We start from the raw sequence: 24,505 nt of genomic DNA, 5'->3' as shown, positions 1-24,505 counted from the left end.
TCATCGACACTCTCTTTCGTAAATAACTCGGCTTCACAAATGTTTCCTGCCGTCTTCGTCGAATTAGATGCTAGATTGTTGCTTCTTCCATCGAAAATATCCAGCCGTGGCGATTCAAAGTTGATCAAGGTTGATCAAAATAATTTGTACCCCTGCTTCCAGTTTGATTACATGAGCATTTTGTGTGGTCGTTGGTTCTGAATATGGACAAACAGGCAGATGAATTCTATTCCTACGCTTTACTGTAATAAGCTTGGTGGCCCTGAAAAGAGCCGTTTTGTTTCCAATGTTGGTGATGATTTACCTCCGAAACCAAACAGAGTGCGTCTCTGTCACTTCAAAAACGTAGATGACATCCATGGCCGCTTACGCTTGGCGTGTTTAGTGTAGGTGACAGCATCACGGATCTCATTTTTCAGGAACACCTTCAGCACACCTCGTAAATCAAACCGGAGATACGTCAGACACCGCCACGGCGAGCCAGACGACGGATGGTGGTTATCTCGAAGAATTTGCGTTTGGTTCTGAACATGGCTCCCTATTCGCACGCGCCCGAGGATCGGAGGCGAATGCCACTTCGACTTGTTTCGTCTACTTACTACTCTCTGACGACTGTGCTGGGGAAGCAGCATATGCATGTAGGTAATTGGTGGATTTGTTAGTTAATTCGACGCTTTTGGACAATGCTGGACATTTACCAGTTTTTCAATAGTTTCTTGTTGAAAATCAACATTCGGAAGCATTGTTATCGATGCGTAACCATATTTCTGATCGATTGGTGGTAAAATTATTGAAATTGGATCAGGGGCAGCTGAGTTATTAACGTTCAAAATCTTTCTTAATATGTTACATGTTCCATTTTCGGTTTTCACAAAGTGTACCCCCATATAGAAATCAAAGACGTAGTCCTACGTCAAAAATCGTCTCCTCGTGGTGGCACGGCCACAGGATAAGAACGCGACCGGGACGGCCGTTTTGAGAAAACGAGTGAGGACGGATTTGAAAAAAAAATCGTCTGCTCGTGGTGGCAGTGCCACAGGATAAGAACGCGACCGCGACGGCCGTTCTGAATGCGAGTGAGGACGGATTTGCAAAAATCGTCTCCTCGCCATGGCAAAGCCACAGGAGAGAACACGGCCGGGACGGCCGTTCTGAGAAAACAAGTGAAGACGGATTTGCAAAAAATCGTCTCCTCGCAGTGGCAAGGCCACAGAAATAGAACGCGGGGCACCACGTTTAGTGGCCGTAAGATGAAATACGTAGTACATTACTCGAGCCATGCCGGACAGACGGGTGAGGACTACCCAGCGGGCTCACCGCCAGATCAGACGACTGAAAAAGCTGCTCTCGCAGGCTCGCATAGACCTGGAGCAGCGTGCTACTGAAATTGCTAGACTTACCAAAGAGCTTGTTAAGCTGCGGCTCTTCAAGGCATCGCTCGGTTCCCTGGAGGAACGTTCAAACTCCAGTAACGCCGTAACGGTGCGGAAGAACATCACCAACGATTCAAACACGCCCAGCTCTCAGGGCATTTCACCGAATATGGATCAAACGGACGAGTGTAGCAAAGCCAATCCCCGGCATCATCTGCACAATCATGGCATCCACCAGGTGCAGTTTATGGACAAGATGTCCACCTCGGAGATGCAGAGCTCGTTTGCCGATTCGGAACTTTTCGAGGACCTTGCGACCTCATCGATCCATTCCAAAGATTCGTACGTACACACGCAGGATCGTGCTTGCGGAAGCGACGATAACATTGATGCCGAGAAGCAGCGGCTTGTCAAGATGTACGAAGCTCGCATTGAGGAGCTAGTTAAACAGCAACAGGCCGACGAACAGCAGAATCGCATGTACAACAATTATCGCGTTGATGCTTTGCTGCAGAAACTGTCCGAGTTGAACAAATACTGGTTTTAATGTAAAAATGGAGGCGAAAAATTTTGCGGAGCACAAAAAATATGGAAATAAAATGGCGGGTGGCGCCATGTTGTTAGTAAGATTAAAACTGACAGCATTCAGTTATTCATTATCATTAATTATTGCTCATAAAAAAACGTATAACTTTTATACCGAAGAAGAGGGATGAGATGGATAATAACTAGGTAGGTCATGACTTTTCATACACATTTTCTGACAGTTGGTGAAAGGTCATTTTGGATTCAAGCTGCCATAGTGCGGATAAGTTGAATATTTATTAGCTGCGTCGTGGGTGATTTGGCCATAATTAATATCGGCGGATTTTCACAGAAACGTGCTCAACTTTTTGGCTCAGCTCTGGTATTATCTTCGGTCCCAAGCTAATCACTGCACCCCTCGAATCATAGGAAAATCCACGAACCCCTCATTTTATCTGTCAAGCTTTCATAGCAAATCAAAACAAACATAGTGTAGTACTAGAGTTTCGACTAGAATGGGGTACGTTAATCGATTTGCTTGGGACTATGGGCTAGTCAAGTAGTGAGCCAATTTTAAATCGTTAGCTTCCAACCGGTGGTAACACCGTCAATAACAGTAACTTGATAATTTGACAGCTCGCTGCTAGGATTTTGCAAATTGTTTTCGAGGTTCTTGTAATTTGCGTTTCGGCAACCATTTGCCATATTTGATTTGTCGCATGATGTGTTTGGTTTGAGAATCTGGCTATTTTCCCGAGAAAATTTGGAACGCGTCCAGGGGTACTCCGAGTGGTCCTAAGCACTCGGTATAACCAACAATCAATACGAAACTAACGATTTTAAATTGGCTTACTACTTGACTAGCCTATTGGTCCCAAGCAAATCGATAAACGTACTCCATTCTAGTATAAATTCCAGTACTACACTATGTATGTTTTGATTCGCTATGAAAGTTTGACAGATAAAATGAGGGGTTCGTGGATTTTCATATGTTTCGAGGGGTGCATCGATTAGCTTGAGACCGAAGATAGTACCAGAGCTGAGCCAAAAAGTTGAGCTCGTTTCTTCGGGACCTTCTGGTCTTAAAGTTACCTCTATGGTATAACCAACCGGTGGAAACTGACGATTTTAAATTGGCTAACTACTTGACTAGCTTATTGGTCCCAAGTAAATCCACAAACGAAGTGACAGACGACTAACTGGCGAAGAAACCCATTAAAATAATGTGGTTCACTGTAATAGAATTTTCTTGGAAGCTTGTGCCATCATCCACCAGATGGGTTAGTTTTTTGTTTTGATTTGAACAAAGTTGATTTTGTGTACAATGATTCTTTGACAGTGTGCAAAGAGTGTATCATTTTGTCATTTTTTTATGCATTTCAGTTTTGAGTAGAGTGAAAGAAATAGAACCAAAACATTCTAATACATTTGGTGAAAATGCTACACTGATAAAATTCCAAAGATTATTGTTATGTGTCCCACACATGAATTTTTGCAATGTGATCAACAAATGATATCTATGTGTCGGACACATACTTAATATGTCTACACATAAAAGCCATGTGTTACCACACATACTATTCATTTGGCTCATAAATTTCATGTGTGCTTCTGGGTGGATTCTGTTTATGTGTGGTCACATGAAAATCATGTGGAATTTCACATGGAAACTCATCAATAAAAATGTGTGGAATTTTATTAGTGTAGTACAATCCAGTAGTAGTGTTGTTATGTGGTACAGTCTAGTAGTAGTGGTGTTGCCATGTGGTACAATGAAAAATTGAAATAGCAGGTTAGTCACCAAAGTTTTCGAGCCGCTCCGTCTGTCACTTCGTTTGTGGTAAATCATAAGCGTACCCCCATTCTAGTCAAAATTCTAGTACTACACTATGTTTGTTTTGATCCGCTATGAAAGTTTGACAGATAAAATGAGGGGTTCGTGGATTTTCCTATGTTTCGAGGGGTGCATCGATTAGCTTGGGACCGAAGAAGGTACCAGAGCTGAGCCAAAAAGTTGAGCACGTTTCTTCGGGACCTTCTGGTCTTAGAGCTCCTCTATGGTATAACCATAGAGGTAACTCTAAGACCACTGGGTCCCGAAGAAAATCATTATTATTTTTGGCTCACTCAGTACCAGAACAACGGTCCCAAGCAGTCCCAAGCTATTTCACTCACCCCTGCATGTTCTGCATGAATCCACACACCCCTGATGTTATCTGTCAAACTTTCATAGCGAATCAAAACAAACATAGTGTAGTAATAGAATTTAAACTAGAATAGGGTACGTTAATCGTTTGCTGGGGACCAATAGGCTACTAAAGTGGTGAGCCAATTTAAAATCGTTAGTTTCGTATTGATTGTTGGTATAACTGCCATCGGTTGTTTTGGTTTGTTATCCTCATGCGATTTGAGGTGATGTGTTGAGGTATAAGACCAGATTTTTTTTACGTTCCCTGGGGAATATCTGGATCTCGGCACTTGATGCAGCTTGTTCTCAAATGATCATGAGATGTTATATGTCACATGGTAAGTTTAGGCTAATGTCAAAATCTGGCCACTTTCCTGGGGGCTTCCTGGAGAGAGCTGTTTACTAGAAACGCCTTAGAAACCAGAATGAAAATGAAATACCTAACCTGTTAATTTTCCCATTGATTCAGAATAGGATTCAGTACCAAAACGTCAAATCCCATTAAACTAGAACGTCAAAATCGAAAACATGTTAGATACAACCAAAATTTATGGGGTTTGGCTGCTGTAGTAAGGGTTTGCGGTATAATACGGAAGTTTTCGGAATTTTGCAAAACTTTTGTGTATTGGTTTCGAAAACAGCGACATTCTGAAAGTTAAACATACGGAAAATGGTTTTGCGAGCCATATTCTTCAGATGAATACACGCAAACCAAAAATCTATTACAATGAATGTTAGTTCCATTTCCTATCATCCTCTGTTCATGAACATCGCAGCGAATGTTAGAAGTTGACCTTGCAGGCGATGTAATGTTTTTTTGCCTTTTTTATTTCGTGTTCTGTCTGTGCTTTCACCTACACAAGCAAGCATTTGCCTTGATTTTTATGTATAACATGGTAGAACGACGCACACCCTTGCCTCGAATCTCTCCAGCAGAAAAAGCATACGAAGTCGAGTGTGAGAGGAAATGAGCGCTTCTTGTTTGCTTTTAGGCTATCCTTATTCAGAAGCATGGAGAGAGCAGTGGAGAAAGCACAGGTCTGATAATCGCAACGTTCGTTGTTCGAGTCCAGTCGGCAACCTTTTTCCTATTTTTTTTCGACATAATTAATTTACCTCACTAATACACTCTACATTTTTCGGTCTCCAATTTTCTTGCATTGGACCGCAGCTAGGTATATCGCATCCTCGGTTCATGCGGTCTCCACTTACATCCTCTGATGATGAATCCCACATAATTGTAAGCGAATCTTACATCCACCGGTTGGGTGTAGAATCTGGCAGTATCTGATTGTTATTTCTAGAAATAGAAAAATTCATTTCGTCCCGTTTCGTTTCGTTTAGACAACAATGTGTCAGATGTTCTCAACTAAATTTATGAGTATGGACAATTCTGAAGTAAATAAGCCGATAAATTGAATTCATAGGGGCTTACAGAAGCACATGTTAACAATAAGCTGACAACTCCTGTACAGCTTTCGCTATGTTTCGCTATGTTTCATTAATTTCGGGTTTTTACACCGCTTATCCCTGAGCTGTAGTATACCCGTAATATACGTGTCTGATACTTGCTAAAGAAACTGAATTGGATAAAGAGGCAACATCTCATCCATTTAGCAGGTTGTCTGCTCGATTGGAATGGCTTTAACAGATATCCGATTGTTCCAATTTTGACTTGTCACCTCTTTCTGGATTAAGCTTCTCAATATTAGCCATAATGGCCCCTCCAATGAAAGATATTGTTTTTGAATTCTTGTGCGTCTTAAAATTTAACATTTTCCAATTTGGTGTAGTGTGCAAGAACAACTTTTTATAAAATTTAGAAGTGGAATAAAGTCTTTACATCGTCGGCGTAGTAGCAATTATACAATTATTATAAAAAATGATCACGGCAGCGGCGGCGAGTGAAAAAGTGTCGGCGGCCGAGGCGTGGCGCGGCGACGCACAGGTCTAATATTTACACCTGAACTGGTAGGTAAATGTGCATTTTTACTGCAGAGATGTGAATGGGAGAAAACATTGTACCAACATTGTATCCCCTCACATTTTCATGGCATTTACCAGCTCTACGTGAAATTACTCATTATTCTCAATGTAAGAACAACAATTCGGCCAAATTGTATAAGGTATAGAGAAATAAGCTATGAGGGAAGAGGTTTAAAATTGGTCAGAAACTGTTACGCCATTTAGTATGCCTCCTTATATTTTAAAATTGTACCTCTGTATTGCTCTAATATGTATCAAAATGGTCTGGTCCTAACAAACTTATTTACGAGTAGGGTAATGGATGTATTTTGGCCCACTATCATATTTTGGCCCATCTGGCTATATTTTGCGCATTTCATCAAATAAAATTAATAAAATTTTAGAATATTGTGGAAGTTCCATGAACATTATTACACTTCTATTTTTGTTTTCAGTTAAATGTTGCATTTAGTGGTAGTAAATTGAAAATATACTCACGCATTTTATACTGAACCCGTCCAAAATCAATAACCCCAACTTACAATAGTTATTATTTTTTAGATGTATACAATTTGAACATCCGAATAATAGGTTGGTTGGTTGTCTTTATTAAGGAGATTTTCAGCCGGACGCTGGTTCATCTCCGAAGATCCGAATAATACAATACAATAACAGCATCAATCAGATCCGATTGAAACCGTTTCTTAGCTCGAAGAAGTGATAATATGTGTAAAAATAGTGATGATGCTAGCATGGCGGAAACATTTTCGTCATTATCTAGAGAGAAAATATTTTCACCATGCCCGCTTAAGGTAGAAAAGGTGGGCCAAAATATGTTTTGTTCGTGGGCCAAAATAAAATAAAAATCGTCTTCAGTATTTGTGACATTTCCTGCTTATTTTTTGTCATATTTCGATGTACAACGATTTGTTTTGACAAAAAAAAACATTTAACTCTGATGAATTCATTGTAACAAAATCATACTTTTTTTCGAGAAATTGTATAACGACTTTCTAAAGCGGTCCAAAATACCTTCGTTACCTTATTTTTTTTTCAATTTGGGATGAACTGTAGTCAGCAACCTAACCAATCCGAACTTCCTGCCGGCCCCCACACACACCCCTGTGACCCAATTCGTTGTTGCTGATCACCGTCGAGTGTCGTGTTCCAGGGGAGGGCAAATCCGGAGGGCTTATCACCCCATTTAAGGTGATTGAATTACCACTTGGATTTTGCCTTGATTCCCATTGAAACCTTTCGAGAGGCAGCACACCAATCAACACACATTTGAAGCACTTGAACAAAAACAACGACTTGTGAGACGCGAGTTGTTTCCAGGAGGAGGTTCGCTTGAGATGATTTGGTAGGTAAGTGGGAGGTCGTTCGGCGGGAGCGTTTCTACTATTACGAAACTGCAATTTAAGTTCATTGAGCAAATTTTACATACGTTGCAAGTGTTATTCTTGTTGCTGCTGCTGCTGTTGAAATCCAGACACACGTACACTCCCCACAAACACTTCTCTACTTCTAGTGTATCACTGTTGCGTGGCGAACTGAAGTTATTAATTACTAATAATTGAACTAATTTAACACTTGAACTCGTGAGAGGGTGAGTCGGAAAGCATCGCAGGACGACAACGACGACCAACGACCAACGTGCAAGTTACTGACCACACAGAGCACAATTTGACACTAGCTGTACTGGCTGCCATTCATCATCAGCAGCTCCACTGGACCAGAATCGTTGGTTTTTCGGTCGGTCGGTCAGTTAGACCATCACACATCCCTCCCGCGGTACCATCCCATTCCCATCATCTGGACTCAGTTTGCAAAACCACAACCACCGCGTCGCCGTTTCCGAGGGTGTACTGATCACACTTAATTGTTCACGGTAATTAAAATTTATTTATCACTCAATAACTTCGACTGGCATCAATTCCGATCACTTTGACCCTCGTCATGAATATTCATCTCACATGCTTTGGGGGGGATATGTTTTTCGGCAAACGTACAACCAAAGGCGTGTCGGTTTATCTTCGTTTGGTCAAACTCAAATATTTGCGACAAAACAACACAACCCGTTGATCATCGGCACGATCTTTCGAATCCGCGACACCACAGTCATTACGCGACGAAGTCCAACATCGAACTACAAAAGCTGAATGGAATCAATTAGAGCTCGCTGAGCTGAGTACGAAAATTCACTACAGACACTATTGCCATCGCCAACGGCAAACCTCGATATAGCTCGATACCCTCTGCTCGGACGACCTGCCAGATTAGGGGAGGTATTTTTGCATCGGCTATGCTTCTCGTCTACACTGACTAGAGCTACAAAATGATGATCACAAATTGAGAGCGCTCTTGTTGATTTGGCTGGGGTTGTTTGTACGGAATTACATGCATACATGTTCATGATTCTTCCGGCCGGAGTGCATTGCTGACGAGCATTTGGAAAACGATACGATTTAAGAACCGAGAACATTTCGGATGCGGATTGTAATTGCTAACTACTTATAATAGGTCCGATAAGAGCCTTTCAAATTTGAACGTACGAACGTTCGTACTTGCCTAAGTGTACGTTAGACTTCACGCCCCTTTCATTATTAGAGGCGATTTCATGCTACACGATTAGTTTGTTTTCAACTCGAGAACTTGGTTTTATCTATAGCAACTAGAAATGCTGGTGCATCTGAATTTCTACAGAAATGAATCAAATCGTAAACAGCACTTGACACTCGGAGCGAAGGAAGGCCTTCGTGCGAATGTAAGTTCAAGTACAGGATGTAAATCGAAGGTAGACACTATCTACTGTTTTTTGTGAAGAGTTTTTCGAGTGGTATTCTAAGATGCGGTGGTGAGTGATGCTTATGAAGAACGAGAATGGTTTAACAACAAGCAAATAACAATTTCAAATTATTTCTTCAACACTGCATCAGACACAATGCAACTCACATTTCTATTTATGCTATCAACATTATGAGTTTTGCGCCACAGCGTTAAATATCCATTAAGCGTGAATATTGTTCCATCAAAGGCCAATTCAGAAGACTTCAGGATGAAACCTTTATGGATTGGTTCAGATGACTCTAACTGCAAGTTTGGTGAACTCAAAAGATAGATCCACAGGATTTTGTGTATGCCTTATGGCAGAGTGGAACAGGGGGGACGAAAACATTGTTTTAGAACTGATTAACTTAAAACTTAACTGAGATTCTGGAAATGTTCAACAACAAAGGCTTTTTTTTTATTGCATTTTTATCTATATTTCAGACTAAGATTATTGGTTTTAAGTTTGTGACAAGTCACTCCGTTCGTTCACTCAGTCCATAGTATCCTTACCACAAATGGGGATTTGTTTATGGGTATAGAGGAAAAATCATAAATAAAACCTTAACTAGCTAGATAGGGACTTAATTCAAACTAAAATAATAAATATAAAAGCCATATAAATAATAAAATTTATGCAACGAAATAAATTAAACTGTGTACCTCCTCTTGATGTTGCAGCCTTTGTCTCATACTGCAGAAGGCAAAATAAAGCCTTTATCATCGGATGTGATGCCAATGCCCATCATACGATATGGAGTAGTTCGGGGATCAACAAAAGGGGTGAGTCACTTTTTGATTTCATTTCTCAGCGAAATATTGATATATGTAATAAGGGTAATTCGCCAACATTCATTAATTCAATAAGGGAAGAGGTGTTGGATCTAACACTTTGCAGTCCAACAATCTCAGATCGTATAGTAAATTGGCATGTATCGGATGAAATTTCTTTATCTGATCATATGCAAATTATGTTTGAATTCACGATTAATGATGTATTAAAGGAAACTTACCGAGATCCTCGTAAAACAAATTGGGAGCTATACAGCTTCAGTCTTCAGAGTCAAAATGAGCCTATTTTACAGGATTTTGATTCAATTTCTAAGCTAGAAAAAGCTGCTAATTGCTTAATAAGCAATATAAATCAGGCTTATAATATTAGTTGCCCTGCAAAGGTGCGCACGACTAACAGAAATTTGCCATGGTGGAATGATAGATTAGAAAAAACTAAGGAAAAGGGCTAGGAAACTATTCAATTCTGCCAAATGCACAGCACACTGGTCTCAGTATAAAGAGGCTCTAAGTGAGTATAACAGAGAAATAAGAAGATCCAAGCGAAAAGACTGGAGGCACATGTGTGAAAACATAGAAAGCACTCCTGAAACTGCAAGGTTTCATAAAGTTCTCTCAAAGGACAATTCTAACGGCCTGGGAGTTAAAAGTTGATGGCTCTTTTACTATAAATGCAACAGAAACTTTGGAAATGATGATGTATTCTCATTTTCCAGGGTCTAGTCCTACTACTGACTGCATACAAGATACATCTCTAAGATGTGAAGAACAAAATGGTACTACTAGAATGAATAACTCTTGTGAACTAGTAGTGTTCAACAAGGAGGCTGTCAATCTAGCAAACATTCTATTTGCAGACTCTAGAATTGAATGGGCAATAGACTCTTTCAGCCCATTCAAATCCCCAGGTGTAGATGGAATTTTTCCAGCACATATCCAAAAGTGCAAAACTTTAATAATTCCTATTTTAATCAAGCTCTTCAAATCGAGCTTTCTTCTAGGGTACATACCAAAAATATGGAAGCAAGTCCATATGGTGTTCATACCGATGCGAGAGAAGTGAGTTGTTGTTATTCACATCGTCGTGATTGTGCGCTGTTAAATTTGTCGATCTTTTATCACACGGGCTATCGTTATTCGTTTTTTTCCGTTCGGTATACCCGTAATATTGTACTGGTTGTTAGTGGAAAGTGCAGTTCGTTGCGATAATCGTCTAATTAGAGCATATTTTGTGTTGTGAAAACAGTGAAAAAGTTATCCAATCAGACATATTGTAGTGTATACTGTCTAGCATTGGGCGATCTTGAGAATCCAATTCCTCTTTGCGTATTAGAGCATCTCCACCGCTGTTTCTAAATCACTTTTGGAAACTGAGTCAGCATGACTTCCGCCTGTGACCAATGCGCTGTTTAGCGCAGTTAAAGGCGATGAAGAATCCGTCTCCTGCATGGCTTTTTTTGCGACAGGATCATTCACCTAAAGTGCGGGTGCAGTTTCTAACGCCTTTGGATACGGTTGTGTTTTAAGTTTGTTCTCTGTTTTGTGCGTGCGTTCGCTCTCATAGTTTTCGGCTGCAATTGCCGGATTATCGCTGGCGCTCTGCCTCCCGGACGTTTATACGTGTGTGATTGGTAGTTTTCTCGCTTTCCGGGAAGTTTTAGAATAGAGAAAGAAAACATGATTCAACATGTTTGCAAGCATCAGAAGAGATGTCGCGATCTGCGTTGTTTGATTTTCTCCCGGACCAGAAATTAGTGGCATCGCGAGTGATAATTTTTAATTTCAGTTTATTTACACGCTGCAAGGTGCGTGAAAGAGCTCGGCACAATCGGTGTTGATGTTGGCTCGCTTGTAACTTTTTTTGTTGTGTTTTCGAAAGAAATTGATCGAAATTGTACCAAAAGTGCTTCTGAACGTGTTTCGCAGTTGGGTGTGGTGAAATTCGTGAATTCGTGGTTTATGTTCAGTGAAAATTCCGTGTCACAAAATTGCTCACCGAGTTTCCTTTTTTTGCCGTTCGACGACGACGGGTTTGCGAGAGAAAAATAAGCATCGGGAATTTGCTCCCGGATGTATTAATTTGGTGAGTACGTTCCAGTTGAAGATTGTTCTTATACATATCTCGATTGCATTTTCGAGGGGACGTTCGGAAAGCTTTGAGATTTAGGCGTTATTGCATTTACGGACAGATGAGTTGGTCGCCGGTAAGGGCCAGTAAGTGCTGCCAGCAGATGAATCAAGAGGTATTCGAAACAAAATTGATAAGAAATCTCCATTAAAATCGATTTAATACAGTATTTCATACATATTTCAAAACGATATACGTGCCAGATTTGGAAATAATATTTTTTGAATCTGGAAGTGTGTTTATGATACCATTATCCATTTGATAAAGGTAGAGTGAACATGCGGGGCTTATTGTAAGTAAAAGTGACCTCGGAATGGTCGTGAATTACCAGGCATTCTGAAATGGGTCACTGGAGCTGCAATAGAGCTAACACCTTCTAACTCCCGGACTAAACCTGCTTTAATTTAAAAGTAATAAAAAGCAGTTTTCTTCCATAATAACACTGCCGGACAGTGGGGGTTAGATTGTACACACACACACACACAAGTCCGGGTGGTGTTCATACCTAAGGCAAACAAAAAAGACAAAACTTCACCGAAATCATTTAGACCAATAAGTCTTTCATCAATATTTTTGAAGTTAATAGAAAAACTCTTAGATGAATATGTCAAATCGGATGTTCTTCATGGTAACCCACTATGTAGAGTCCAATTCGCCTATCAGTCAGGCAAATCCACCATAACAGCTCTTCATATGCTAGTTACTAAATTTAATTAATTAATTTATCTTTATTAGGGAGGCTTTCAGCCTGGGGCTGGTTCGCCTCCACAGTTACTAAAATAGAAAAAACCTTCACAGCAAAGGAAATTCTATTAGCAGCGTTTCTGGATATTGAAGGTGCATTTGACAATGCGTCTTTTTCGTCAATGATAAACGCCATGAGGAATCGTGGCTTTAATGAAAACCTAATTAAATGGATTGTGGAGATGTTATCCAAAAGAGAAATATCAGCTAATCTTGGAGATGCACTAGTAAAAGTAACAGCTGTAAAAGGCTGTCCTCAAGGAGGAGTTTTTTCTCCACTTCTGTGGTCTCTGGTAGTTGATGAGCTTCTTTTAAAGTTAAAGCATCAAGGATTTGAAGTAATCGGATTTGCTGACGACATTGTTATTATAGTTCGCGGAAAATTTGATAAAATTGTATTTGATAGAATCCAAAAAGCATTAAAATTCACACTATCATGGTGCACACAAGAAGGACTGAACATAAATCCTACGAAAACATCAATTGTACCCTTTACTAAAAGACGTAGAGTCTCTACCACTGATCTTAAACTAGGAGATGTTAAATTATCACTGTCGTCAGAAGTTAAGTATTTGGGAGTAATCCTAGATAGTAAACTCTGCTGGAACAGACATATGAAACAACAAATAGAAAAAACAACAAATGCTTTTTGGGTCTGTAAAAGATCATTTGGTAAAAAATTGGGTCTAAAGCCGAAGATGATACATTGTATCTACTCGGCTATTGTTAAACCCAGAATCACTTATGCATCACTAATCTGGTGGCCGAAAACCAGACAACAAACGGCACAAGTTAAATTGAACAAGTTACAAAGACTTGCTACTCTTTCCATTACTGGAGCAATGCGTAGTACTCCTTCGAAGGCATTAGATGCTCTACTCAATATTCTTCCTTTACATCAATTTATTCAAATGGATGCAATGAAAAGTGCTCTGAGGCTCAAACGGTCCATGAATTTCTTTGATGGAGATCTTATTGGACATCTGAGCATTTTAAAAGAGTTTCAAATAAGTCCACTAATTTTAATGAATGAAGACTGGATGTTAAAGCGTAACAACTTCAATCACCAATTCAAAGTTCCTAAAGTGACTCGTTATGATTGGAATACAGGAGGGCCATCTTTTCGTCCTGGGTCAATAGTATTCTATACGGATGGATCGAAACAATATAATATGGTTGGGGCTGGAATAAGTGGTCCTGGGATCAGCCTATCGGTGCCGATGGGAAAATGGCCAACAGTATTTCAAGCTGAAATATATGCCATCCTAGAATGTGCCACGATATGCTTAAAAAGAAATTATAAAAATGCAAACATATGTATTTGTTCAGATAGCCAAGCAGCGTTGAATGCTCTAAAGTCCAAAACTTGCACTTCAAAACTGGTTTGGGAATGCACTAAGCTATTGCTGCATTTGTCCTACTGTAATAAGGTTAACCTATACTGGGTTCCTGGTCATTGCGGAATCGAAGGGAACGAAAAAGCTGATCAATTGGCTAAAGTGGGATCATCAATGCAATTTATTGGACCTGAACCATTTTTAGGATTATCTTTTTGTGCTCTTAAAATGGAGTTCAATAACTGGGAAAGAATAAAGGTACAGTGCAACTGGAATAATACCTTAAATGCCCGGCAATCAAAACGTTTCATAGAGCCCAACGCTTTGCACACACAAAAACTGCTGACCTTATCGAAACACGATTTGAGTACATATACTGGTTTGATTACAGGACACTGTCCTAGTAAATATCACCTTAAACTTATCGGAAAAGTTGATGAAGACAGATGCCGTTTTTGTAAACTAGAGAGTGAGAGCTCTAAACATCTGCTGTGTGACTGCGTTGCACTATTTCACAAACGACGTATATATCTAGATAAGGGGCTTATGGAACCCTGGGAAATCTGGGCTGCTTCTCCCAATCAAGTTATACATGTCATAAGGAATGCATTACCTGTTTGGGATAATTGCCAACAACAGTAGTGGTGGTTGCTCATATAAATAGCATCTTGCCATTGCGTTACGGCAAAATCAAAAGAGGACACACCACAATACACAGCAAAAAAATAATTTTGATAGCACGTCAAAGTGGATGCACTACAATCATGTCGAAAATATGGTGTAATCTTACTTGCTAAAAAGGACAAAATTATCATTAATACAATGCATGAACTGACATTACGCTGCTTTTACTGCATTTGTTTATTTATGTGGTCATAAAAATTACATGAAATTTTCGACATGATTGTAGTGCATCCACTTTGATGTGATATCAAAATTATTTTTTTGCTGTGTAGATCAAAGTTATGATCGCGGTGGTATTATGTCCCCAACACAGGAAAAAAAAATTAAACTAGATATCATGCAAAATTAATCTAGGAGGCAAAAGACGGCTAACGACTAAATTTAAAAAAAACACAACACACTGTGAAGGTTTTGTACGCAGCCTCAACAACACGACACACCCACAATACACCCCTAAACGCTGGTATTTTTGATAGCAGTACTGCCTGATGGGTGGATGCTACACAGCAAAAAAATAATTTTGATATCACATCAAAGTGGATGCACTACAATCATGTCGAAAATTTCATGTAATTTTTATGACCACATAAATAAACAAATGCAGTAAAAGCAGCGTAATGTCAGTTCATGCATTGTATTAATGATAATTTTGTCCTTTTTAGCAAGTAATATTACACCATATTTTCGACATGATTGTAGTGCATCCACTTTGACGTGATATCAAAATTATTTTTTTGCTGTGTACCTACAACAACCACAGAAAAAGGCCTATTCGCCCGTTCCTAAGGATTGCAAATATATTGGCTCGGTCACTTGCTTGAGCACCAGGAAAGCACCCACACCTTAGCTCACGAAGAAAAAGTTGGTGAAGGAATTTATTCTCCATAAAGCGGTGGAAAGGTTCTACGAAACCACCAGAGTCGTCACTGCCATAAAAAAAGGTAAGCTGACATAAGTGGACGAAGCGAGACTCTAAACCTGCGAATCCAAGAGAACGAGACCAGTGTGATCGTCGGCAGTCGGCACGATTGTCACGAACGATCATCACCAGATATCGGGGAGGCCAGATCGGCGCAATCGGGGCAATCGGTACGATTGGCGCGAACGGCAAGGAAGGAGACCAAGGATTCGACTAGGCACGGAGACATCGTGCAATCCGTTGCGGAACCAACCAGCGACCCGAGCAAAGTCGGTTAACAAAATGAAAGCAAATCGATATTAAAGTTTGCAGTTCCTATCATAATGAAAACTCATTTTGATTTCAATTGTCGCGACAGAAGTCTGATATCATATTGTGCTTTCATTATGCAGTCAAGACTTTTTAAATCAAAGCAACTTAACTTGAAGTTCTGCTGTTAATTTCTTGTTTAAAATTTGATTTAAGTTAATCTGTCGTTGAACTAACGATTATTGTTTATTTGTTTTGTTTAACACATTTTAGGTCATTGGTGACTAGTCCGAGGTGACATTTGAGCTCAAATATTTCAGCGTAAGAAGCATGGATGTTAACCATTTACCACAGGCCCGTATTCAGTCAAACATTATGAATGCAAAATCAGTAATCAAATTGATTTCATTGAAAGCAGAATTAGTTTTCCGTTTGATTCAACAGTGTAAAATGTTGCTCTCATTTTTGCTGTGTTAACCGTTAAGTCAACCAAAATGAGATCAGATGGAGTATTCAAAATAAATTACATCATAACAGCAAATTCTGATTTCAATTTGATCTCTAACTTTGCTCGGGGAGCGTTCATCGACGGGCCCGACACTGACACCACACACACAAAAAGAAACCGTGAGTAGTTTACATTTAGGAAGAGATAGGGCTGTTAGGGCAAAAATTTAATAAATCGCCGTCAGTTATCAATTTAATTATCTTGTGTTTTTTCCTCTAATTTCGCAAACCTCGGCGGAAAGAAGCCGACCCAGAGTGTGGTTAGAGTCACTTGTAGGCTGAGCGGGCGTAACAAAAGGGACTTCGCATTTCAAGCTTATTGCTTATCGCATATTAGCTTATTGCGTGCTCTCAACTTTGTGTTCTAGATGCACTTCCACAGTTTTTAATTGGGAGCTATCGATGCCTGTACCATTTTTGCATTGTTATAATTGTTTGGCAAGTACAATCATACTCTATGCCCTGGGAAGTCGAGATATTTTCCGTCCCGATATTAAAAATTAATTTTAATATTACATCCAAGGGGATGCACTTCAATCATGTCGAAAATCTCATGTAATTTTTATGACCACAAAAATAAAAAAAATCAAGTAAAAGCAACGTAATGTCAGTTCATGCACTGTATTAATCATACTGTTGTCCTTTTTGGCAATTAATATTACACCATATTTTTGACAGGATTGAAGTGCATTCACTTTGATGTGATATCAAAATTACTGTAGATCGTGTAGATCGGACCGGGAATCGAAACCAGCATGGTCTTGATTTGTAGCTGCGCCTTTACCAACTGAGCTAAGGGTTTAAACAGTGCGTTCTTTGCACTGAAGTATCAGATCAAACGTGTTATTGAATTGTTCACGGTGTCATTGATATTTTTATTCTACTCGATACGACGAAAAAAAATAGGTGATTACGACCTCTCCACCTCATATTCACCACGGTAGACTTTGAAACATTTTAAAGATCGCACATCTGAAAAACAAATCAATATTCTGCGTCTTAAGAAATGGTCGAGAGACTTGAAATTGGATATATGTCAATCACTTTTAAGGCTTTAAAGTGGTATTTAATAAAAATTTCAATGGCTTATCGAGGAGAATGTCGTTATATTTTTAAATAAAATCCTAGAGGGATTCAGAGTAGATTAAAAGGGAATTGTGAAGATAGCAGCAGCACAGCTCTGATGCGAGTTCTAAGTAGAATTTTTATGTGATGCTGAATAGAATTCTAGACGAACTTCGAGAAGAATCTACAAGTCTGAATAGTCTGATGACCATTTCAAGAAAATCGATTCCTGAGAATAATTCTTAATGATTTCTGAGGCAAATTCCAAATTAATCGTACTGTGATGATATTTTCAAATGAGGAATTTGGAATCGATTGGAGTATTCAGTGGAGGATCACTAGAGTGTGATTTAGTAAATTTCAAGGAAATTCCAGAAAAGCCCAAGGTTATTTCAGGGGAATTCTGAAAAGATCTACAAGAAAAATCTAGGATGCTTCCTAAAAAAATTTCTAGAGAAAATTTCCAACAAAAATTGTGAAAAGTATCAAGGAAATTTTTAGGTTTCTTCCAACATAAGAAAATTATCAAGATTCTAGACATAAGTAGACACAAATTTAAGTTGATGATAATGGTCTCACCTCTTACCTCTACACAGGTTTGAGCTGGACGATTTATCTTTAAGATAATTACACACAAAGAAAAGTCGTTTATAGAATTATAAAAACCATTGGTAGATTTAAAAGTTTGCATTGGTTCTTTTTGGTAAAAAGCGGTTAGCTTTCAAAATAAAAGTCAACCAACCGTCATTTCAAAAGTTGTCCGCTCGATACTTTTAAAAGTTCAAATTTTCAAAATGAATTGTAGAACTGTCAAATGAAAAATGTATTAGTGTTGAAGTTAAATGTGGATTATTTTTGACTTGGAAATGTGGCATAGTTAAAATTAAATAGGCATTTTGAATTTAAACTAAAAAAATTTCAAAAAATATTTATTTGGCAAAAAAAATATTTTAGTTTTAATTTTAGTGGATAAATATTCAATCTTCTTTATCATTATTTTTCAATAGGATAATATCCAATTTTATTTTTACATTGTTATTGTTATCTTTGTTGATGTTTACGTTATTGCGTCTTGGAGCTATTCTCGCTTTGAGTAAACCTGCTACAGTAACAGGTACATGGTGATGTCACAGATGCAGGGTTAAGGGCAGAAGACAACCTCCAGCATTGTCAGCAGCGCGATTGTTTACCGGTGGAGATTTTACGGCAGCGGATAGCGGAAGGAAGGTGTCAAATTAGACCGTTTTCGGTGAGGGTTTCTGTGGAATATTAATTAAATATTGTTATATACCTTTAACATCTACTGTTGTAGTAGTCGTCGAACACTCACTTTCATTCCTAGCCATCTCGTCCGCTCGCAGATGACTATTGTTTCGGTTTATCTGAAATTAATAAAAATCTCTAATTAAACTCTACTATTGTTCTTAAATTTGATCGCTTACCTGATGCGATTATTATTTTCCACGGAGGAAAATTATTGTCCTTCCCAAGTTTTCCTCGCTCTTCGTGACAAATCTGACGTCAAGCCAAATTAAGCGGCAAAACGAGGTCCAGTGCTGCCAAAAACTTTGCCTAGAAAATGTATTTTTGACAGTTGAACAACTTTCATTTAAAAAAAATGCACTTTTAAAATTTCAAGTCGAAGCTGAAAGAAACACTTTCAAACCAAAAAAAAATAACTTTTATTGTTGTTAAAAAAACGAAATTTAGAAAACTTTTAATTTGAAATGGCATTATTTTTATTAAAACAATTTTTGTTTTTTGTGTGAAGTATGACATCTGAACCAGATTAGCAAAAAAAACGAACTGGTAACAGTCACAGATATAAATCCCCTCAACAACTTTCAGTTGCTTCAGGGGGTTATAAATGTGAAAAAGCTTAGGTGTTCACCTTTCTGTTAACCCTTTTATCCACGTCAAATATTCACAAGCATTCTCAGCGATTCGTGAATAATCAACAAAGTAGCAACCCCGCAATCTGATTCTATCGTAATTTTCAGCAATATCAAGAATGCTCACAAATCCCGACAATCAGCCAGAAAACCTACTACTAACAAAGCATCTTCCAAAAAAACTTCAAAGTACAATTTTTTTTATCAAATGTGTAAATTCAGTCCCCTATACCCATAATACGCGCGCGAGGCTCAAACTTTTGCAGACTATTCACAATAACTTTTTTTTATTAACTACTACTATTAAATCAAATATCAAAAATCCATCATGACCATTGTAGCGATGAAAATAGTTGTTGCAGTGCTACACCCAACCGGTGGATGTAAGATTCGCTTACAATTATGTGGGATTCATCATCAGAGGATGTAAGTGGAGACCGCATGAACCGAGGATGCGATATACCTAGCTGCGGTCCAATGCAAGAAAATTGGAGACCGAAAAATGTAGAGTGTATTAGTGAGGTAAATTAATTATGTCGAAAAAAAATAGGAAAAAGGTTGCCGACTGGACTCGAACAACGAACGTTGCGATTATCAGACCTGTGCTTTCTCCACTGCTCTCTCCATGCTTCTGAATAAGGATAGCCTAAAAGCAAACAAGAAGCGCTCATTTCCTCTCACACTCGACTTCGTATGCTTTTTCTGCTGAAGAGATTCGAGGCAAGGGTGTGCGTCGTTCTACCATGTTATACATAAAAATCAAGGCAAATGCTTGCTTGTGTAAGTGAAAGGACAGACAGAACACGAAATAAAAAACGCAAAAAAACATTACATCGCCTGCAAGGTCAACTTCTAACATTCGCTGCGATGTTCATGAACAGAGGATGATAGGAAATGGAACTAACATTCATTGTAATAGATTTTTGGTTTGCGTGTACAATAAGTATTAAAAGTCGTGTTGAAGTCAACTGGCTGATATGCCGCCATGTTATTGAAACCAACTTCTGAAACGTCACAATTCAAGTGTGAACTGCAAAAATGGCGTGACTAGATTGTCTTATTTTTATCAAATTACATTATTTTCCCTTTTATGCCATATGAATGGTTGACTTCGTTGTAGAAAATCAGAAAATAATGCTTTATGAGTTCAAAGTTTATATTTCACAAAATGTAAGCAAAAATATTAAGAATATCCAAAATATCAGCAACGCCTTTTTTGAAATTCTGGCTTGAATCTTTCATTTGTTTACAAATTATGAGCGTTCAGTGGGGCCCACAATTCGTGGGCCCGCAGCGATGTTAGCTCTTGTCAAGGTAAGGCCACCTAGCTGGTTGAAGTGTTTTTGTCAGGGGGCTGGCAACCCTGTATCAATCCTATACGTTCGACAGTAATTATAATTTAATAATAGCCCGCCTGACGGTGGAAAAAGACGGAAAATCGTGTTATAAGCAGAAAGACAAGAGCAGATGATAGCATCAAAAATATGGCCGCCAGCCAGGCCTCTCGTTTTTGTTTACGTCCTTTGTCAAATAGCCAAATGTCAAATGAAGGGCAAATCTTCTACAGCAAAACAATACCAAACGGCGCCGGTGGTGTAGTGGTAAGCGTGATTACCTCTCACCCCAGCAGGCCTGGGTACAATCCCAGTCGGCGCCGCCGGGATGTTCTGAGGCATAACATCTCTGATCACGCCTTCCTTCGGATGGGAAGTAAAGCCGTTGGTCCCCGGTTCATGAGTTGATGGGTCGATAGGTAGGGTCCAGGTGTGGGAGCTGCCTTTCTGTGGCACGTCGGTAGCATTGGTGCTCAGCACGGAAAACAAGATCGACGGAAAAAACAAACCAAAGGGGAAAAAAAAACAATACCACATTGAAATCAATACGTGAAATATTTCTGTGTCTAATGTGTCACGGAGAAGAAATTCTCATTATATTTAAATTCAAATAATTAATTGTACGAATATTATATAAAAAGCCAAAGATTCCTAAAATAAAAGACCGTATACCATTTAGACTCCGCAGAGGCACGCTGCCTCTCGGAGACCAGTAAATTGTGAGTTTCACTTTCACTTTGGATTCGCCTCAGTATTTCGACGGTTCGAATACTCTTCTTCGCCGGACCACGGAACAAATTCACAACGTAGGACCTGGTCAACCCTGGACGAAACATTTGGTGCCGTGACCAGGGGCCACATTGCGCATCTCGAAACGAAACACTTTTTGTACGAACGCTTGTATGAAAAAGTTTTTCGTTTCGAGAGCAAGCAAGCAAGTTTCCAACCCGAAGCAACGATGGAGGATACAAAGCAAAAAAAACTGTCGCGATCGCTTCAAATTGGTGTCACTGCATCGACATCGAAGTCAACGATATGGATTGAGGAATCGTCACTGCTCTATTGATTTCGACGAATTAGTACGGCACCTTCGATAATCGATGACCAAACGGACAATCAACAAGCTCTGATCGCATCAGTAATCGCCAGCAAAATGATTCGAACGCCATCGTCAGCGATTTTCATTCAACGGTAATCAATTCCTTTTCCGCTTTACTTTCCTGTCCTACGATTTCCTGAACCCTGATTGAATTTATTTGGCTAATGGCTCACTGGTAGAGTGAACGTTTCCGGAACACAGTCCTCCATCCTCAATTCAATCAGGTTCTAATCCCTATTGCTACCTCCTATGAACTCAGGCCTCGCACTCGGCGTGGTCAGGCCAGTGTTGTCACACACGGCACAGCCACCGCAACGAGTCTCACAGCGGCAGGATCAGCAACTCGGATCATTTGTCCCGCTATTCCTATATTCCTTCATACATCCCGACAACCTTGTTGAATGGTATTGATCACCGTCTATGGATTTACCTGTGTAAATTGCATCCAGTTCGTCAAGGAAGTCATGTCGGCTGAATGTATCCAGTCGCAACATTGTGAGTTTCATTTTCACTTTGGATTCGCCTCAGTATTTCGACGGTTGGAATACTCTTCTTCGCCGGACCATGGAACAAATTCACAACGTAGGGCCTGGTCAACCCTGGACGAAACAGTCGTTATGACAGCTATCCATACAAAATAATCCGTTAGAGATAACTTCTTCAAGATACAATTATAAGTCAATTCATAAAAAAATCATTGGATAACTGTTCAATATACAGTTTTACCGTGTGAAATGCAGTGTCTAGGCATCGAATCGAAATATTTTTTTTTTTTAAATATAATGAATTTTGTGAAGCACAGGTCAAGAAATGTGGTGTTCTTATTTCATCCGCATTTCTAGTATTATGTATATGAAAGTCTCTTCCTGGATCACACAAATATTGAGGTAGCAAACCGTTAACTACTTTTAAAATGAACACCATAGTCAAATATTTAATTCTTTTCTTCACTGATAACCACTGTAAAGCGTCCAGCATCAAAGTTGCGGAAGTGAATCTATTACATCTCAAAATCATACGCATTATTTTATTCTGCAAGCGCTTTAACTTCGATGTTTGTTTACCATTGGCCAAAAATAAAATGGAAGGGCAAAAGGCTGAGGAGAGATGATTGATTTGTATAGCTGTATTTTACTGGCAATAGTTAAACCGTTTTTCAATACTCTGATACACACCACGTCTCGCTGGCGTATAACAACACAGATTTCACGTTCGAGTTGAAAATTCGGCTTTTGGTGCGTTGACTTATCTGGTTGGATCTCCATACGTTTCGTAAACTCGCAAAGGTAGCCCTAGCCTTCTTGATTCGTGCACCTATGTCGCTCTTGGTCCCGCCGTCCGACGCTATTTGGCTGCCAAGATATTGGAAACTTTCGACCTTCTCCACTGCTTGCCCCAATACCGTAAAGTTGGACGGGTTGCCCGTGTTGATATCCAACGAGTTGGTCTTGTTGACGTTGATGGTGAGACCCGCCGCAGAGGAGCGGCTAGGTCATTTAGCTTACTCTGCATATCAGAGCGCCGTTGTGCTAGTAGAGTAACATCATCAGCCAAATCGAAGTCGTTGAGATGCTCCATGGTGATAGGCTGCCAAAGCAGCCCACGGTTCGGTACACGGTCAATTGCACCTACGATGATCTCGTCGATTACGATGAGAAACAGTAGCGGTGATAGTATAAAGGGCGAACACGAAATTATTGCGACACCGAAAATGTCATGCCAATTTTCTTATAATGTTTAGAATCAAACCAAAATTTTAGGGTAGTGTTATGCATATATTTACTTCAAAAATCAAAAGAAAAGTTAATCGATGGAGCCTTGAGTGTAAAATTGAACGCATTTTCGCTTGATGCCCTCCATCAAAGTCTTTACAGTGTCATCCGGTATCAGTTTCTCAGTTTTTTTTTCCATTTTCTTAACATGTCCTTCTCGTCTTTGACTGTCTTCTTGCTCTTCCGAAGTTCCCGCTTCATTATTGCCCAGTACTGCTCCACCGGGCGCAGCTCCGGAAAGTTTGGCGGATTCATGTCCTTTGGAACAAAATGGACAGAATTGGCCTCATACCACTCCAGGACACTTTTAGAATAGTGGCATGATGCCAAATCTGGCCAAAATAGCGGAGCTTCGTCGTGCTGCTGCAAGAACGGCAAAAGGCGCTTCTCGAGGCACTCAGATTTGTAGATCTCGCCATTTACTGTGCCCTTTGTCACGAAAGGCTCACTCCTCAGTCCGCAAGAGCAGATGGCCTGCCAAATGAGATATTTGGAGGCGAACTTCGACATTTTCTTCTTCTTAAATTTGTCGTCCACATCGAACTTGCTCTTGCTAGTGAAAAACTCCAACCCCGGAATTTGCTTAAAATCGGCTTTTATATACGTTTCGTCGTCCATCACACAGCAGCCATATTTTGTCAGCATCTTCTCGTAGAGCTTCCGTGCCCGAGTTTTAGCCGTCGATTGTTGCCGCTCATCGCGGTTTGGGAAGTTCTGTACCTTGTATGTATGTAGTCCAGCTCTCTTCTTTGCATTCTGGACGTAGCTCTGCGACATGCCGATCTTTTTAGCCAAATCACGGCTTGAGACGTTGGGATTTACTTTAATCATCCGCTTCACCTTTCCCTCCGTCTTTTTGTTCTCCGGTCCCGGTTTTCTTCCAGCTCCTTTGCCGTGGTCCAACGTCAACCGCTCCTGGAACCGCTTCAACACTCTGGAGACGGTTGAATGGTGAATGTTCAACATTTTTCCCAACTGCCGGTGCGACAGGTCAGGAAATTCCAGGTGTTTGGAAAGAATTTGTTCTCTCAACTCGCGTTGGTTCACCTCCATTTTCGTTGAATCGAAAAACACGACTTCGAGTTTGACAGCATGTACACAAT

At 39.7% G+C, this 24,505-nt stretch overlaps 1 long non-coding RNA gene across 1 annotated transcript; it reads right to left on the bottom strand.

Moving 5' to 3' along the window:
* Positions 1 to 18,499: 18,499 nt before the first annotated feature.
* LOC135705230 (uncharacterized) lies at positions 18,500 to 18,816 on the bottom strand. The gene is made up of 3 exons (XR_010517829.1): positions 18,748 to 18,816; positions 18,636 to 18,687; positions 18,500 to 18,564 (listed from the first exon to the last, which is right to left on the bottom strand). It is a non-coding gene; the product is annotated as an uncharacterized LOC135705230 (long non-coding RNA).
* Between the last annotated feature and the right edge of the window lie 5,689 nt (positions 18,817 to 24,505).

Source organism: Ochlerotatus camptorhynchus, unplaced genomic scaffold, assembly GCF_037179485.1.
Source record: "Ochlerotatus camptorhynchus isolate MF236.1 unplaced genomic scaffold, CSIRO-AGI_Acam_v1.1 ptg000261l, whole genome shotgun sequence".
NCBI lineage: Eukaryota > Metazoa > Arthropoda > Insecta > Diptera > Culicidae > Ochlerotatus > Ochlerotatus camptorhynchus.
This window is presented reverse-complemented; position numbering and strand designations above follow the sequence as displayed.